Raw genomic sequence first — 18,698 nt, 5'->3', positions numbered from 1 at the left:
CTTTAAAACAGTGGCTGGAACATGCAGAGAATTGGAATGAAGCCTCCACATGGGCTTCATGACTGGCTCTACTACACTCAAACCCATTATATTGACATTACCATAAAATTCACACTATTCCAAGTCCCCAGAGATGACAGTTTTATTTAGAATAAGTGAGCAAAACGATGATTTCATAGGCCCCAATGCCAAAATCTTAGCTCAGGCTTCTCAAATGTTTTGTTTCCAAGACCTCTTTATACTCTTAAAAACTATTGTAGACCCAAAGAGCTATTGTTTGTCTAAGTTAAATCTGTCGATATTTACAATTTTAGAAATGAAAATGGAACAAAATGTAAAATATTTATTCATTAAAAAATAATAAACCTAGTTCATGTTAACATAAATAACATTTGGCAAATAACTGTATTTTCTAACACCAAAAATATTTAGTAAGAGTGGCATTGTTTTACATTTTTACAAATCTCTTTAATTTCTGACTTAACAGAAGACAACTGAAGACCCCTATCTGATTCTGCATTCAACATTAGTGATATCAAATATCATGTGGCCCCTGGGAGACCCCTGGTAAACTTGTGACAGAGAGTGAGAAAGGCAAAGAATACCTTATGACCATAGTTTTACCCTTGTGGATCTCCTGAAGGAGTCTCAGGGACCACCCACTCTCCCAAGAAGTCCCTGGACCACACTTTGGGAACAGCTCTTTAAGCTTAAAAGTGTGATTTTTCTTGCGAGTATCTCCATCCAAGAAATAGCTAAAGGGCTATAGTCTTGGTATGGGAAGTTGGTGGGCGTGGGGATGGATTTCAGAGGGAGTGATGCCCCAGCTACCGATCTGAGGAGGAAAGCCCTGGAGACAAGTGTGGGCACATTTAAATAGCGCTGCAACCCCTCCAGGCTGTTGCAGTGGTACCACCCGCAGGGGCTGGCCAGGATGATGTTGTACCTTAACCCCTAAGCAGGATCAGGAAGATGAGAGAAACCAAGGTACCCAAATCTCCGCTGCCCAGAGCCCTGAAAGTATCTGAATCAGGTGTCTGAGCATGGCACAGTGCAAGAGGTCGGGGTGGGAGGGTGTCCCCCTTAGGTGTGATCTTAGAGGGCTTAGGGCATCTGAGCCACAGCCTGTAATTGCAGTGGCAATTTGAATGGCAGCTCTGCCAATAACAGCAATAGTAGCAATAATAATATACTACTAATAATGTCAGATCTACCATTTATTTAGCACTTTGAGCCAGGCAGTGTGCCAAGCACTTGACATAAATCATCTCATTAATCGCTCACAACCAACCTTTGGAGGTGACTATTACCATAATCCCTTTTCTACAAACAAATACAGCAAGGTGGGAGAAGGTGGAGTTATCAACCAAAGTCACACAGCTCCTGTGACACCCAAGCTGAAACTTGAATTCAGGTCTTCCAGACCCCAAAAACTCTCTTCTGCCTCCCAGCCACACCAGGTGGGCCAACTCCGGATGGAGAAAATCCCCGCAGTTCAAGGGCTGGAGACGTGATCATTCAGCTTCCCATTGGAGGAAGCCTGGGCACAGAGTGGACACTCCTTTCCCACTCCAACCGGCCCCCTGGAGGCTTCAGAGCCTCATCATATTGGGGTCATCCAAAGGGAAGGGGGGAGCCAAGGTGACAGCTCTTGGTGCCTGGGTGCATGGCCCCTTGGTTTCAGGCCCCCTCCTGTGGCCCTCCCCACTCAGCTCTGCCCCTGCAAGCTCTCTTCCACTGTTACCACCAGCAGGGAGGCACGGGCATTGGCCCCCCACCTCCACCCGCTCCCTGAAGGTCTGTAAGAACTGTGCCCTTTCAAAGCTCTGACTTGGGATCCTTTGGAGCATTGCTCCCCCACGGACCATCTGGCTCAAGGCCACCACCACATCCCGCCCCTTCTGAGCTCAGCCTCCCAGAGGTGCAAACTCCTCATAAACAAGCTCTATCCCCTGATTCCCTGAAAAAATAAACAGGGAGATCGTGTGAGAATTCTCTTCCAAGGCACCCTCCCTTCTCCCTAACCAGAGGCTCCAAGGAGTTCAGCTTTGCACGAGCTTTTAATTTGCGTGCAGACAAGCACAAAAGGCCCAACCGGATATACCTGTTATTTCCCAATGACCTGAGAGTCCAAAGTTTATGTTAAGCCTTGGGTTATGGCTCAGCTTGCACGCAAGGCTCCAGGACTCCTGCAGGCAATTGAGAGGTGGTGGTGGAGAGGACAGAGGAACAACTCTGAAGTGACAGCACATAATTTAATTCCCTCTAAGCTTTCCAAGCATGCAGACTGTTCCTTTTTTGTCAGCATATAACCTAAGTGATTTGTTCTACTCAGGCAAGAAATGTCTAATTTAAACCACATTGCAGCTAAGCCTTTGGTGCAGAAAGAGAGCTCCCTGCCGCCTGGCTGGTGTGGGGTTGGGCTGGATGGCAGCTGAGGCAAAACAGACCCCTTGCAGCCCTGTATTTCTTACCCAGGTCATGATTGGAGAAATGTGCCTTCTTGAGTTTTAATCGGCACACTCACTCTTCTGTCTCGTGCTTCATTCCTCGTGAACGGGTTTAATTTATTAAGAATGTTTATAGGAGAGTGTTGGCTCGATGTCTCTGATGTTGTGGGTTTAAGGTCCATCTGAGCCACCAGTGGCTGTGGGACTCCAGGCAACCCTCTTAAACTCCAACCACTGTTTTTTCTTCTCTGAAAAAAACAGGGGATAGGTGCAGATTGACACAATTTAGTAGAAAGTGATCTGGTTTAGGAAGAAAGAGATCTGAGCTCCAATCCTGCTTTGCCACTAACTTGCTATGGATTTGAGATAAAGAACTTTTCTCTGGGCATCAATTTCTTCATCTGTAAAATAAATGAGTTGGATGAGATGGTCTTTAAAGTTCCTTCAGCTCTAAAATACTTTGCATGTCCTAAGTCACTTCCAGTTTGACAAAAATAATAATAATAGCAATTGTTATTATAACTATTATTATCATTATCTGTGATTTCGTTCCATAATTCCAAAGACTTCACTAGTCAGGCAAATCTCCTTCTAAAATTCTTCTTTAAAAATACTTTTATTTGCCTAAGTCACATGAAGCAAGCAAGATTCTAGGCCGCCCGACAGGATTTGGTGTGGAGGTTCTATGTCTGTCTCATTCCCCATTGAATTATCGAATTTCCCCCATAGCCACACCAGACTGCTAAAAATGCTCTCTAAATACAGCCTACATTTCAAGGCTGTTCTTTCAGCCAAAAATGCCCCCTCCCTTTCTCTGTGTGAAAATTCTCATTCCCTTTCCCTCCGCTCCTTATGGAAAGGATTGTTTTCTCCTCTGGGTCCCGTGAGCACTGTGCACTATTGTTCCATTGACTTCATTCTATCTGGTGTTATTTTTGGTTTCATATTCACTATCTCTCTGCTCAACTAGACCCTCAGGACCCAGAAAGCGGGGACTTGGTTATCTGTTCAGCCCAGCCTCTTCACCCGCCTCCCCCTCTCCCTCCCCCGGCACCTGGTACACGTTCAGTGTTCACAGAAGAATTAAATTGTTGAACCCTGCAGATTTCATCACAATGGAATAAGAATGCTCTGTGGGTTAGAAGTTCACAGCCTGGGCTGAACAGCACTGATCCCTGCACCTCAAGGCAGCCCTGTTAGGCTGGGGAGCAGAGGGAGCTGTGGCTTGGGGTGCCCCTCGGAGGTCCCAGGAGCGTGTGCTGTGGGGCCCAGGAGAAAGCTGGCTTTTTGGTGGTGGGCAAAGATTGGTCTAGCCCCAGCTGATAAGAGGGGCTACATACTCCCTTCTCCTTAATCAGGCTTAGAAGCAGCTGGGTGACCCTCCTGTTAGCATGTTTTGTCAATAGCACCCAACTCAGATTACTTGGGAGCTTTTCTGAAACTTCAAGAAACAATTGCTATTCAGTTAGACTTGATCCAGCCTCCTTCTTCCCGCACGTGTAGATCCCTTCCGAACACTCCCGTTTGCCCCACCCCCTCTCCAAGGTGGACCCTTAAAGGCATCTCTGCCTTTGTTGCCTCTGGTGTAAAGCTATGTTTGGAGGCATCAAACCCTGAGTGGGCTTGTCTTTTTCTTGCCAAATGAAAATTCTAACTTAAAGCAAGTTCATTGATTTTTTACTAGAGATTTTGCAAAAAAATCTGATTCTCACTTTAAAATGAAGGAGGATTCAAGAAGTTAGCCTAATTAAGAAAAGTTTAGATGAAGTGCTTTTAAACATAATGGTAGAGGGATAAGGAGGAGCTATGGTATAGGAAAGCTTTTTTGCAATGAAAACAAACAGAAAAATTTTGTAATGAAGAGCGGTAGAAAAAAAAAAAACGAAAAACAAGTTCTGAAACCCACCCTTGATTGTTGCTCTACCATGGAATGGAGTCATGGATGCTGCAAATTTTGAACAATTTCTTCAGAAAAGGATCAAGTTATTTGAAAAGCTGCTGATCTCGGTAAAAATATTGTTAGCTATTGAAAGAACTAAGAGCTAAGATAACTGTGTCCTTGGAGGTGACTTTTTCTTAAAATATCTGAACTATCTCACCAAAGCTATTTGAAGAAGAATCTGTGTGGTTGTACATAGCACGTAGTCGCTAACAGTAGGGAAAGTTAGGAATTTCATTACTGCCAGGCTCACTGAGGGCCAGAGAAGGATTAGAGGTCGTTTATGGTGACCAGGAGAGCACTCTGCTGGGAATTCAATGGATGGTAGTTAAGCGTCCTTTTTCTTTAATGGTATAAGCATAACCAATGCAACTTTACAAAACCTTCTCAGAGAGTGAGAAGAGAGCTGGAAAAGAGGGAGACAAGCTAGATGAAGGCTTGGGAAATGAAGCAGATAAAATCTGTTTGCTGCAAGTGTGGATGAGGGAGCAACATTCCTGAAATGGAGGGGAAAAGAATAAAATCTCAGGTCCCGGAGGGGAGAGGCAGCTAAAAGCTGACCTTTCCCTTCCCAGCCTGGCTGGAATGCTGCAGGCAGGCTTGGAGCAAAAGGAGGGTCGCAGGTTTTTATTTTTTAATAAGACATCTCAGAAATGATCACGAACAGGGCAAAGCTGGTTTTCAAAGATAAGAAGGCGAGTGAGAAAGGTGGTGGCATTTGGGAGCTGGCAGTTAGGGAAAGCTGGGGGAAGAAAGACAACTTCTGAACCTGAGGACCATGTCTGTGTCTGCCGGCTGCTGGGACTCCAAGCGGTGAGGTCAATAGACCAGAGCAGAGAAATGAAAGCTCCGCCTGAACAACTTTGGGGAAAGGCGGCCCGGGGTGAGGAGGGAGAGTAGTTTTCCTTTCCGAATCTGAGAGGGGAAATTTCGAGCTGAGGGGAGTCATGGGGGAGGGAAAGCAAAGCCGCCAGGAATGCCGGGAATGTGAAATCTGTCTGTGTATCCGTATCTGTATGTTTCTGACCTTAAAATTTCTCGCAACAATTTCTACAAGGATTGTGACACCGCGTGCACGTGTCCCTTCACCTCTGCTCTAAAAATGGCCTTAGATAAATGTCTGTTTTATCAACACTGTGAGATTGGCTTTGCTTTGCAGAACTCTGCAAAACAACTTGCAGTAATGAGAGGTTGCTAGGGTGTAAGTGACACAGGGAGAAGCAGGGCCTTCCCTAAGTCCCCAGGGCCCTGGAGGCATTTCTTTGGGTTTAAAACCTTTTCTTAGCGATCTGAAGCATAGTGAAATGGGAAAGAAAGTTTATTTTAGAGTACTAATAACACCAACCACAGCCTCAATGCCCAACAGGCTTAAATCTTCTGGAATAATTAGCTTAGGAAATTTGTGAGTTAAGATGCCTACACAGTGGCCCCCACAAAGTCTGAAAGGGAGAGAAAGCCAATGACAGAAAGCCAGTAGACTAAGTGTGTGTACGTGCAAAAATGTTCCTCACCGTTGCCATTTGAAAGTGGAATAATTTATGTACATATAAATATATGATATTTTTCTACATATCTGGTCCAAATGTGTGTTGATGCCTGAAAACAGCTCCAGACCAAGCCCAGCTCCCATCTTATTTTTATCCTAAAGGCCGTGTTACAGGGATGTTCAAATGTTCTGAGAGGAGGCTCTTAAATACGCAAAGGATTTCCCAGTTTATCACCACACGATGATGTAAACAATCACCTCCAGTGCTGGGTTGGGTAACGTCCTTTTAATTCTGAATTAGAAGTTAATTCATGGCGGTGGGCTTAGATTTCAAACATTATTCGCAGCAAATTGTAGAGGAAAAGCAGGATGGTATGATTCATGACCTAGAAAGTGCAGCGACAGCTTCTAATTTCCACTCATCCTCTGTGTCACATGATATGTTTCAGAAACTCACTTAAAATTGAGAAAATAAGCCATTCCTGATTGTACTTAAGTAAGAAAATAGCTCATTTATGAATCTAAGAAGATTAGAGAATCTTCCGTGTGTTTGTTTAGAATCTATGCCAAACTTTTTCTCAGAGGCACAAGCCTGGTTTTCCCTTTCCCTTAAAAAAAACAACACTGATAGAGCCAAATGTTAAAAAAGAAAGAGAGAGAGAGAGAGAGAGACCTTCACAGGCAATTACACCACCCAGGGATCTTGACAATGACAGTTAACTCACCGCAGCTTGAGTGTGCGAGTTTTGCACTTTATACTATGCACCTTTGGGATGGATTTTTTTTTTTAATGAATACATCATTGTATGATTGGAGTTTCGTATGACTCAATATAAAAAAAATAGTGAGACCATTCTTCAACCAGTTCTTTTCAAGCAACATACTTGGAATTTCATTTTAAAAAGTTTGCCCGAGCTAACCTGTGGAAATTGAATTCTATGGAAAGTCAACTCTTTAATGTGTTCCCAATAAATTTACATTAGAATCCCATCTCCTTACTGTGAACTGCCCAATCTGGGACCTTACTGCCTTTCTTCATGGGCTACTATCCAGCCCCACTGGTCTCCTTGCAGAGCCTCAAACGTCAGAATTCTTTCTTGCCTCAGAGTTTCTGGGTTTGCTGGAGGTTTTCGGTTTTGTTTCTTTGTATTGCCTGGAAAGTTCTTGCCTGATCTTTGCATGGCTGACTTCATCATATCTGTCCTCTCAGAGCATCCTTCGTTGGCTTTCCTGTCTAGAGTAGTACCCCATCCCTACCCCACTGCTCTCAATCCTATCACCCTCTCTCTTTTCTAGCTGGCATCCATCACAAACTACTTATCTTGTTTCTTGGTTATATCTGTTTTTGCCACTAGATGTTTAGTCTTTTGAGAACACGGACCTTGTCTGTCTCATTCACCATTCTCTTCCGTTGGTTCCTGGCACATAGCAGGTGTTCAATAAATATGTATTGACTGAGTGGATGAATGATACAACATTCATCTGTATCTATTTTTCTTTGTGGGCTTTCTTCGCCAAGTTTTGGTATTGATTGTATATGCCGATTACTAAGAAGAGGGAGTGAGGGGATGGGCCTAGGGGGCCAAGGTCTGAGCCCTGGGGCATTCCAATATTCAGAGTTCACGAGGTGGGACGGGAGGAGCCAGCAAACAATGCTGAGTAGGACAAGCCTGTAAGTCAGAACGGAAACCAGCAGAGGGCATTCTCTTAGAAGAAGGAGTGGAGAGGGTTTCAGGAAAGAGCGGTCAGTTGTAGACAGTGCTGCTACGGCTGAGAATCAATTAAGATGAGGAACGAGATATGCCCACTAGATTTGGCAACATGAAAGGGATCCGTGATCTAGACAAGAACAGTTGGAGTGAGTGGTGGGGACTCAATGGGAGTGGGTAAGAGTGGACAGCCAGCAAGGAATTGAAGGCCAAGAACGTAGACAACTTGTTCAAGGAGTTTGAGCAATTTGGAGTGACACCTAGAGGAAACATGGGGTCAAGAGACGGTATTTGGGTTTTTTTCTCATTTTTTATTTGTTTGTATTTTAAAGTAGGAGATGACAGAGTTTGTTTTATGCTGTTGGGAATGATCCAGGAGAGAGAAAGAGATGCCGCTGGTGCTGATATAGGAGAGAAAGGGAATACTACAGGAGAGGAGTCCTTAAGGAGTTTGGCAAATGTGGTTCTAGTAAAGTGTTGACCATTGCCAGCCATGTGGACTCTTTGCCACAGTGAAGACAGAGAAAATGGATTCCAGCACAAAATGCATATAGGGTGTGTGTGTATTGATTTGAGGATGGACAGAAAAGAGTATTGCTCTCTACTTTTTTGGCTTCTATTTTTTTTTTTTTTTTTTAGGTATGAAACCAGGAGATCAACTGGCCATGTGAGAGGGGGAAGGGATGTGGTAGGGTTAAGGAGAAATGAAAAGATTTAAAAGAATCATCTTGAAAAGTAGGAAAGCAAATTATGTAGGGATGTGTGGTAGGATTGCAGTGCTAAGTGTCCATTTGAATTTTATCTCACAAATTTGAATTGAGACTGTTGGATCTTGGGATTTTCCCAACATTTGTGGTGGGAATGTTAACTGTTATCACTTTTCTAGAGGGCAGCGTCCTTTGACCTAGCAATCCCATTCTAGGAATTCATCCTAAAGATAGTTGGACATGTGAGAAGATATGCAAAGATATTCAACAAAGTATTTGTAATTGATAGCAAATAATTGGAAAGTACCTAAATATTCAACAATAAGAGACTGGATAAATAAGTTATGAGATAGCCATACAATGGGTTATTCTGCAGCTATTAAATACTATATGCCTACATTCATTGATATGGATAGATAGCCATGAAAAGTTATTGAGTGAAAAAAAATGCAGTTATCAAAGCAGCACATAAAGTAAAACCCCATTTGTTGAACTCTGATGCAGCTGCTATGGAGTTCTCAGTTGATCCTACAGAGTGTTCTGGAGCTGGGGTGGCCCTTTAGAGTTGTCTGGAATCAAAGCAAGGACCCAGGGAGGGAGTGAAACCTTGAGTGAGGCAGATCCTTTCAATGGAGGCAATTTCCAGTGAGGGCCTCAGCTGTGGCCATCAGCAGCCCACACTCCCCACAGCTGGGGGCCTGAGTTCCTCTGTCCTGAAGGGGCATCTGGGTGGCACACCGTAGCATCCATTACAGACCTGCAGTTCCTAGGCTACAGTTACAGAGATAACCATAGTGTCTGTTGTGTATTCCTCTTCAGGCTATTCTGAGGAGCTAATGACATAATAGATATGAAATTGCTTTGTAAACTGGGACTATCAATTGTAATGTGTTATTATTCATTATTATCCGTTATTTGTTCCTTTCCTGCCTTTCTTCACCTTCCCTAGGCCTGAACGATCACATGTTCTCTTTCTCCCTAGGTTTATTCCTGGGTCATTGACACAGAGAAGAAATAAGAAGAAAAGGCAGGGTAGAATTCTAAAAAAGAAAAGGTGTCGTGCTTTTCTGCCCAGCAGGGGTGCTGTCCTCAGTGGGTCCGTCAGGACCTTCTGCCTTACCTAGATCTGGGCTTCCTCCTCCAGGCCGGACTGAGTAGGCTGGACTGTCAGCGCAGGAGAATGACCCTATAAAGGACTTCAGCCGTATCTTCTTCCCTTCTTCCCCTCTGAGACAACGACCCACGGATCATCTTGGGAATTAGAGGAGGGAAGAAAGGAAAACCCACCTTAGGCAACAGAATTTCACTGCAGCAAGAGGAAGTTGTGAGGGAAAAGTCAAAGCCCAAGCGAAAATCTGAAGTATGGCTTAGAGAAGCCACAAATACGTTTCTTATGGAGAATCAGACAAGGGGAAAGCAAAGAAGACAGAATATTTTCTTGAACTTTTCCAAAGAGAAGTTTTTTTTCCTGTGAAGCTAGTAAACATCTCTTTAAAGAATGTGTGTGGTCACACAAGTTGAAGGACAGCAAATTACCTCCCTGCCCCCAGATGGTTTTAAATGGTAGCAGACAGGAGGAGGAGTTAGGGCTCCCCTCCCACACCACAGGCCTCCCTGGCTCCAGGGCTGCTCTTCTTCTGCCGCCAGCTCTGGAAGGGTGAGGGCTGCTATTCAGACCCAGGGAATGCCTGCGGGCTGACTGACAGGCCCTCAAGAAGGAGCGGTCTGTATTTCTCTAAGTGCTGGAGCTACCCCATCTCCCTGTAATGGCTCTGACCGGCTCAGAAATACTAAAGCAACAGGCATGGGGGTTCCTGGCATACAATAGACCACAAGTGAGCAGAGAGAGTGAAAACAAATCCAGTGACAGGAGAGAAGAAAATGGTCTCTTTTCCCAGAAACACAAGAAAAGAACACAGGAAGCCCTGCTCTGTGCCCTCAGCCCCCAGGAAAATATTGGTGTCGTGGGACTTTGGAGGTTGTAGGGCCCAAGTAGAGATCTAATTTTTCCTTATGCCTTGAGCCAAGGTAATAAGTAAATAAGTTTATCCTGTTTGTAGTGAAAGTGTCTGGTTGGGTTCATTCAGACAGGGAATACTAGACCAACATTGAAAGTCATGGGAACGTTGGGGAACGTTCACAAGACATCTTTAACTTAAAATAGGTTCACAGTACATTGTTAACATAAATAAAATGGTATATTGAGTAGGATCCCAATTTTGAAAGACAAAATAAAGAACTCTCAATCTGCCAAGTGAAAAGACCGGAATGCCAGATACAAAATGTTAAATGTTTTCCTCGGTGATGGGATTATTTTCTTCTTTGTACTTTTCTGTGTTTTCTGATTTTTTTCCTACAATGAGCATATGTTTCTACTGTAATCTCAGAAATATGACACAGAACAGTTTGGTTAGATGAGCTGTTTCCATAATTGTGAACATTTCTCCACAGATGTACGTTCTCATGCATATGTGGTATGAATACACGGTGGGGGCGGTGTCTGCGAGTGTGTGAACACACATGCGTGTGTCCCAATGCTCTGGGTTACTCCTTCCATCTCAACTAGCATCCTTTATGTCTCTAGTGAGCTCGAATATATATAATATATATATATAACCTCAGACCACATTTCTAGAGAGACAATCTCCTAGTACTGCACCCCCAGCCTTCTACCAGGGTTTCTAGCAGATGGCTACTCGCAGTTCAGCTCAAATAAGGCCACCAGGGACCCTGCCTTTGGTCTCTACTGTGGCTCTGTGGGCATGGGGGGGAGGACACCGTGATTTGCTGACCTTCAGCTTTGCTTATATGCACTTTGGCAGAAGTGCTCACAGGTGGGGCCACATTCTGTGAGACTTAGAGAAGACACCTTCAGAAAGCTGAACCCTAAAACTGACGAGCTCCGGGAACGTGAGAAAAGAAAGACTCTGCCCGACGAGCACCTTCCCTGGCACCGGCTGAGGGAGGAAACGGACTAACTGCCTGCTGCCCCCGCTTTATGCTTCCATCCTGACTTTCAGAGGTCTGGGTTTCTTCTGACGTGAACTGCTTCCTTTCCTCAAAGGGTGGTGCCATCCCTTTTCTCTAAGCGTTTTAAAAGGCAGTTTAAGCAGAACAGTGTATTAGGCAAAGGTTCATATTCTCCTGTGCCCTTTTCCTTTTGTGTCCCGGTGGCATTTCCCCCATTCCATTGTTATTCTCTTTGTAAAAGTCCATAAATTAGCTGCCAGGGCATTGTCTTTGGGGGCTTAACTCTAGCCATCACCACATACCTGTAACTGATTAATAAGCAGTGTTTGGTTAATAAGTAACATTCAGCTCTGATATTAATAACAGATTTTTAAAGCTGGACACAGCTGGTGACAATTTAGTGACACCAGGTCACCCTAGTTTTTTTGAGCATTAGCTTGGAGGAGAGACTGAATGTTGCCAGATGTCACCAAGCTAAGAAAACAAACGTAACTGGGTTCTAAGAGAGGACCCTGGAGGATGCGTGCATGTGAGCATGCGTATACACATGGCAAGAGATTTCTGCTCTCTTCAAATATCACCTCTATTGTCACCTCCCAAGACCCTGTGGGTCCATCTCATGGTTTATGACTTTCCACAACTCTTAACATCCTTAGAGCAAGCACATTTTCCAAACCAAAAATCAACTTCACCGTTGGCCAGGAGTCAGAAATGAAGAATGCCCTGGAAGATTTTGGGAAAATTGGTTCCTCAATAGTGAGGCATCAAGCAGCATTCATTACAGGCCATATTTGTCCAAACATACTGAATAACTTACTCAATGCTAAATACTTCCAGGGACTGAGGTTACAAAGAAGAAAACTTCCGTTTCTGTGGGGCTCCACTCGTCTGGTATGAGGGAGCTCTGGACCGGAACTCCATTCTGGTCTATACAAGTTTCAAGTAGATGTTCGACCTTGCTTAGCTGTGGCAGATAGCTCCCCCTACAAGCCTTTCCTAGCACAGGCATCTCCTTTTATTTCTTGTTTCCAGCTCTTATCCCAGTGAGTATTGGAGTTCTTGCTCTGAGTTCCTTCAGCCAGAGAAAGGAGGTTCTTTTGCTCACTTTCTCCAGACCCTACTCTTGAGTTCAGTCCAACAGGAAACCTATTTTGGCTTCACTGTTCACAGAGGACATTTCTGAGTCCGGCCAAGCTTTCCTCTTCCATCCCTCACACTGCCTCTTCCCTCGCTCATGGACTGGCTGCTTCTCGAGAACCTCTTCTTCATCTTCTAATTGTTCACAGTGTGACAGTGGCTTTGCAATCATCTTTCAGGTTTCTCCTCATCATGCCCTCCCTATGGTAAATGAAGATCCAGAAATGTCTTTATGTATATTAAATACATAATGTATAGATAGGGACTCCTGTCTTCAATGAAAGAGAAAGACGTATGAGGACAATATATCTAGTTCATTTTGCCTACAAATGCTGATCTTACAAAAGACTGGAGGGTAGGGACAGGTAGGGGAATGTCCTAATCCAGAGCCATTACCTCTTAGGAGGTCATAGTTTTTCTATTTGCAATTCAAAGCCCCTGCAGGGTGACTGATATAGTAAACTACTTTCCTCTCTTGAAGACAAAAAAAGACTCCTCTCTAGCAAAATCAGAGAGTTCACAAATTACTGCCTAAATTCTAAATTCTAAATTCTAAATTCTTTCCTAACCATGTGGCATCCAGTCCAGCATCTCAAAAGGCTGCAAATCTGTTACCAAGAGAACAGCCATTGCCAGGAAGAAATGCCTTCCCTTTTCTCACTCTACTGCCTTCTTCACAGATCAGCACCCTTTTCTTCGCTTTCCACATGCTTCCTCTTCCTTCTTAGGAAAGAATGTGATGTTTGATGGGCATGTGTCAGGTACCTGAATTGTAATTATAGCTCCATCACTAGCAATCTGTGTGAGTTCGGGAAGAGAACTGTTAACAGTAAGAGATGGCAAATTTCATTGTGTAATTTAATTCTTCATATTAGTTTGTCATTCTGACTCCTTTCTGTTTAACCAGATGTTTGGTCAAAAATTATAAATCAACCATTTGAAGTGCTATGATTAAAGGATTAACGAAACCCTTTCCCCCTTTGGCATGAACATTTGACTTTTGGTTAACTTTCTAGCTCTGTTTCCCTTGAAACCTGATAAAAGAAAGTAGAAATGGCCCTGATTGGTAAACTCTGTCTGGACCGGAACAACTATAAAAACAGATTGGAAGCCATGTCTTTGGGTTCCCAAAGTCCAGTGACTCTTGTAATTGGCATGACGCTGCAGAAACCACAGAAATTATGCCCAAGGGAGTTCCTCCAGAAGATATCAGCTGCTGTGTAGTATGGGGCTTCCAATCCAGGGTGACTTCCAAACCCCCTGATGTGAGTCTCATTTCTGCACCTGAGCCACCACTTGGGGATCAAAGAGGATAACTTCTAACCTCGATGAGGATGGCTTTGTGATCTGCTGCAAGGTCCCACGGAAGAGAAGTGCCAGATGTGCCCTGCTGACATACTCTGCGGCCCAGCCTACGCCTCCTGCCGAGTCAGCTGCTGCCCAGTGTGGCATCGCAGTCCTGTGAGCTCTAGTAGAGTCTTCCAACGAAGACCTTCTGGTGGGCGTTGCAGGCGAGGTTTTGACTTTCAGTGCTTTGAACAAAAGCTTTTACCTTGAAGCTGTCTGCTTCAGTCAATAGTCCAATAATATGTATTTATTAATTACCAATTTTTATTTACAAATTAAAAAAACTTTTGGTATAAATATTGATAGGTTCCTCTTGAGGACTTTATATTAAGTGAAAGAAGCCTGTCACAAAAGACAAACACTGTATGATGCCACTGATATGAGGCACCTAGAGTAGTTAAATTCATAGAGATAGCATGTAGAAAGGCGGTTGCCAGAGGCTGGGGAGAGGGGAGAAAGGGAAGTTGTTTAATGGGTATAGAGTTTCAGTTTTGCAAGATGAAAAGAGTTCTGGAGACTGGTTACACAACAATGTAAATGTACTTAAAACCACTGAGCTGTACACTTAAAAAAGGTTAAGATGGTCAATTTTATGTTATGTGCATTTGACCACAATTTAAAAAGATTTTGACAGGTTCCTCTGGACATCACACAAATCACATTTTCAAAGACCGGGCTAATGTTAAAAATTTCCAAATTTCACTATAAGTAGTATAGGAAGAGTTTTGTGTCACTTTATGAATTCTGTCTTCCATTGTGGTTAAAAATCACTATTTCACTTAATTTCATTAATCGCCAGTTTTGGCAATCGGTCCCCACGAGCTCCCACATAAGTGGTTACCATGCCCCTTGCTAACACGACAACACCGTCTAGGGGTCAGTTGTGGAACTACAGGTGGGTCCACAGAGGAAAAGGAGGAAGACCCCTCCCCCAGGCCTCTGCTCCTCGAAGGAACACATAGAGAGAGGCTGTCCTAAGTGCCACCCTTTTGCTACCGTTCTTCCAGTCAGCGTAGTTTCCAAGATCTTGCTTCTATGAAAAGAAAGATCTCTCAATATTTACAGTACGTGAGGTCAGAATAAATAGTCTTTTTACGGGATGGAGTACCAATATCTTGCTAAGAAAAGCTTCAACTCCTAATCCTTTGTTACAAAGAAGGCTAAAAATTCTCACATAAACTCTTGTACCCACTTAGGAATATAACAGAGCAGTTTGGGAGAGCAACTGAATGATTGTGCGTTTGGTCAATTTGCTACAAGATGGGTCACGAACATTAGGACTTAAACAGCTTAGAGACCAACTGGTTTAGAGACCATCTACAGACCAGTGCTTCTCAACCATTATACAGTCACAGACCCCTTTGACAATGATATAAATTAGAGGCTTTCGTCCCCTAAAAGGCTACTTTACACAAAACTTTGAATACGATTTTAAAGTGTTCGTGGGTACTCAACCCACACCCCAAGGTTCATCATAGGTTGAGCATTCCTGCTCTACTCCCATTCTGTAACTTGGAAGTGAGGTTTCTGAGAAACACCACACATGAAGAAGCAGCCTAGCAGAGCTGGATCCTAGCCGATGTGGTCCCACACACGGTGTGATGCTGTGTCAGAACCAGCCCTGGTAAAACTCATTCCCGGAGTACATGTGTTCTCCTGGGAGGAGCAGGCTGAGTAAGAGCAAAGAACCACCCACTAGAGGTTCCAGCTCTGCTGGGGGAACCCACTGGGAATCAGCAGCCAGGTAAAACAACAGTTGTCTTGTTGGCTGGAGAGGAAGAACACCAGTAGTTGGCAACCCAGGGGTAATCAGAAAAAGCATGGACAATGACCCAAGGGTTGAACAGAGATGACTCTGCAGGAGTTTGGCAGCAGCGTGGACTGTGACCCGGGAGTACAAAGAAATGATGGGTAAAGTAGCAGAAGGGCAGCAAAAGGTGTAGACCAAGAGCAGAGACGCCTTAGAACTGCAGGAAGAAGTCTGGATTATTTGTGAGACCTCTCCCCAGGAGTTTCTAGAAAAGATTACTAGAGAGGACTAAAAGAAGAGTAGACTTCCAGTGTGGTGGATAGGAGTATTGCTCTTGGGTTCTTGCTACAAATGGGACGCTTTGATGCACCAGGAAACAGAGTAGGAAGAGCCAATTTTGATATGTTTTGGCTTGTATTCCCCTCTGAAACGTGTCAGAGTCAAACTGGCAGTCTGGGTGAGTCTCCTGCAGCTGCTGCCTGGGGAACACCCAGCCATCAGGGACTTGTAGCAAATCATCATAAGTCTTTCTGAACCTCAGTTTCCTTGTTGAGCCCAAAGGTTTCTTCCAATGTGACAAATCTTCTGATTCTACGACCAAATTGGAAGGCCAGAGTTAGGCTCTTTCAGCTCCACAGATTTAAGTGAGTCATTTCTGGATTGTTGGCATAAGCACTATTCTCTTCACTCAAATATTCTCTTGAGGAATAACTTTTTGGAAAATTGGGAAAGGGAGGATACAAAAAGCTGGGAGGAAACCTATAAGAGACTAAAAAACATTTCCTACAGTTAAGAAAAAAATGAAAAAGACAACGATTAGAATTGGAGTTATATTTCAAGTTGACTGACACCAGAATTGGGTCTCATACCGGGAATTCAGAGGTAGGACAGGCTTCAGGTTTGACTGAAGTGGCTCCAGTCCCACTGCCCCATGATGCACAGCTCTGCGTTCAGCTTAATTCTCAGGCTTGGGGTAATATGGCTATTGCGTCAATATGGCTAAGCTTGATGTTTGCATGTGACAACGTGCAGGGTGAGAGACTCTCCCTTCGTATGGCTCTCTCTTAAGGGTGGGGAATTTTCCAGAAGCCCCCAGCAAAGTTCCCCTTGAATCTCATGAAACCAAATTGGTTCGTATGCCTATTCCTGAACCTATGACAGGCTGGAGTGATGAGATTACACTTGGACAATTTAGGCCTACCCTAAAGGTACAAGGGCTATAAGGGGAAAGGGGGGAATACTAGAGAAAAGTCAAGATTTGTTGAAATGGTGAAGTACAGAATGACTGCTGAGCAGAAACCATCAGTGCCTACCACATGCTGTATTTCAAAAGTCTTACTGCATTCTTTCCAGACTCATCTTTTGAAATACAATGGGGTGTGTGACCATGTTCCCTATTTTACAGATAGGGTAATTAAGCTCGAGGTCACACAGTTGGGTTAGAGCTCAGAACAAAGACCTTCCCACTCAGAATCCAGGACTTCTCTATGGACATTCCAAAAGGCTTACATTTTTGGCTTATCCTTTTACCTAGAAAGTCTGTTTCTGGGGATTATCATAAAAAAAATAATGAATAAGAATTAGGAATAAAGAGTTAGACAGAAGAATGCTTATCCCAGTATATATATATATATTTGTGAAAAAGTAGACAACACAAGAGCCCTAAAATGTGCTGTTAGTTAAATCAATGATGATACATACATACAATGGAATAGCATGCATTATATTGTAGAAGAAAAAACAGTAGCCTGGAGAAATGTTCACAATATATTGTCACATAAAAAGTAGGCTTTAAAACTGCTGTAAAAGAAAATCAGAACTAGGAAAATGAAGAGATGTATGCACCAACGTTTTATCAGTGCTTATCTTTGCATGGTGGAGAAATGATAATTTTAATTTGCTATGTTGTGTTTTTCTCTATTTTCCAAATTTCTTTGGTGAGAATATATAACAAAGGATTTCTTGGGTGAGAACATTATAATCAGAAAAAAATGCCTGTTTAGAAAACTTTTTTTAGGGGCCGGCCCCGTGGCCGAGTGGTTAAGTTTGCACGTTCCGCTTCAGTGGCCCAGGGTTTCATCAGTTCAGATCCTGAGCATGGACCTAGCACCGCTCATCAGGCCATGCTGAGGTGGCGTCCAACACAGCACAACCAGAAGGACCTACAACTAGAATATACAACTATGTACTGGGGGGCTTTGGGGGGAAGAAGAAGAAGAAGGAAAAAAAGATTGGCAACAGGTGTTAGCTCAGGTGCCAATCTTTAAAAAAAAAAAAAGGAAAAAGCCCTTTATTTCTATTAAAAATTTTTTTTTAATTAAATAATTTCCTTTTCACTGGAACACTGGTTTTCAGACATAGCTGCCAGGTACCAGAGAGTTCCACGAGGGATTTCTGGAAATAGAGACGGAGAGTAATGGCAACACAGCCTCCTCAGAGCCAGCCTCAATGCTGATGAAATCTTAGGATAAGAAATGGCACTTGGATGGATTCTAAGATTTCTACCCTCAGCTGCCTTCAAAGAGTGGGCACTGGACCCGCGGCTAGTGAGCGAAGCACAGTATGTGCCTGGGAGATCATGGGGAGAGCTAAAAGCTACAGCTTCTTCTTAAGACAACACTTATGACAATAGTTATTTCCAAAGTTTAAAGTTCCTGGCACATATTTAGGTGCCTAGTAAATATTGGGTAAATGAAGAGATGTTAGGCCAAGAGACATTATTTGAAAATATTAAACAGTGAAATCACTAATTTATAAGTACCCAACACCATGCTTTCTACAAATTATTTTACAGTAGAGGACAGAATGACTCTCATACACTCTGCTTTTTCTGGAATGGTTCCTGGGTCTTCTGACCACCCAAGTCTTGCAGAGTTCTCCCACATTTATCCCAGTTGTCACAGATGAGAAGCGCTTTCTCTTCTGGTGACCTTCGGCCCCTGGTGAGTCTGTCTCCTGCACATATGGAAAGTACCCAGAAACAGCATAACTAAAAAATTTGCATTTTCAGCCTCAAAGCAAAACCCAAAAGAAAAAATGTCTAAAGCCTGAAGGAATTTAAGGACCAAAGTTATTCAGGTCAGAAGCTAAAATGAGGTGGCCCACCCCACATTCTTCAAATAGGTGAAAGTTGGAGACTGCCAGGTCCTGAACAATATCCTCACAGAGGAGCACATCCAAAGGTACCCCACTGTCTGCTCTGC

The 18,698-nt window shown here is 43.5% G+C and overlaps 1 long non-coding RNA gene across 1 annotated transcript; it reads right to left on the bottom strand.

Annotated features, from left to right (window-relative positions):
- Positions 1 to 1,206: 1,206 nt before the first annotated feature.
- On the bottom strand, positions 1,207 to 10,626 carry LOC138917883 (uncharacterized). Its single transcript, XR_011426478.1, has 2 exons — positions 9,412 to 10,626; positions 1,207 to 2,698 (listed from the first exon to the last, which is right to left on the bottom strand). It is a non-coding gene; the product is annotated as an uncharacterized lncRNA (long non-coding RNA).
- Between the last annotated feature and the right edge of the window lie 8,072 nt (positions 10,627 to 18,698).

Source organism: Equus caballus, chromosome 15 (assembly GCF_041296265.1).
Source record: "Equus caballus isolate H_3958 breed thoroughbred chromosome 15, TB-T2T, whole genome shotgun sequence".
NCBI classification, from domain to species: domain Eukaryota; kingdom Metazoa; phylum Chordata; class Mammalia; order Perissodactyla; family Equidae; genus Equus; species Equus caballus.
Note: the sequence above shows the minus strand (reverse complement) of the source record. Positions and strands in the feature narration are given on the sequence as shown.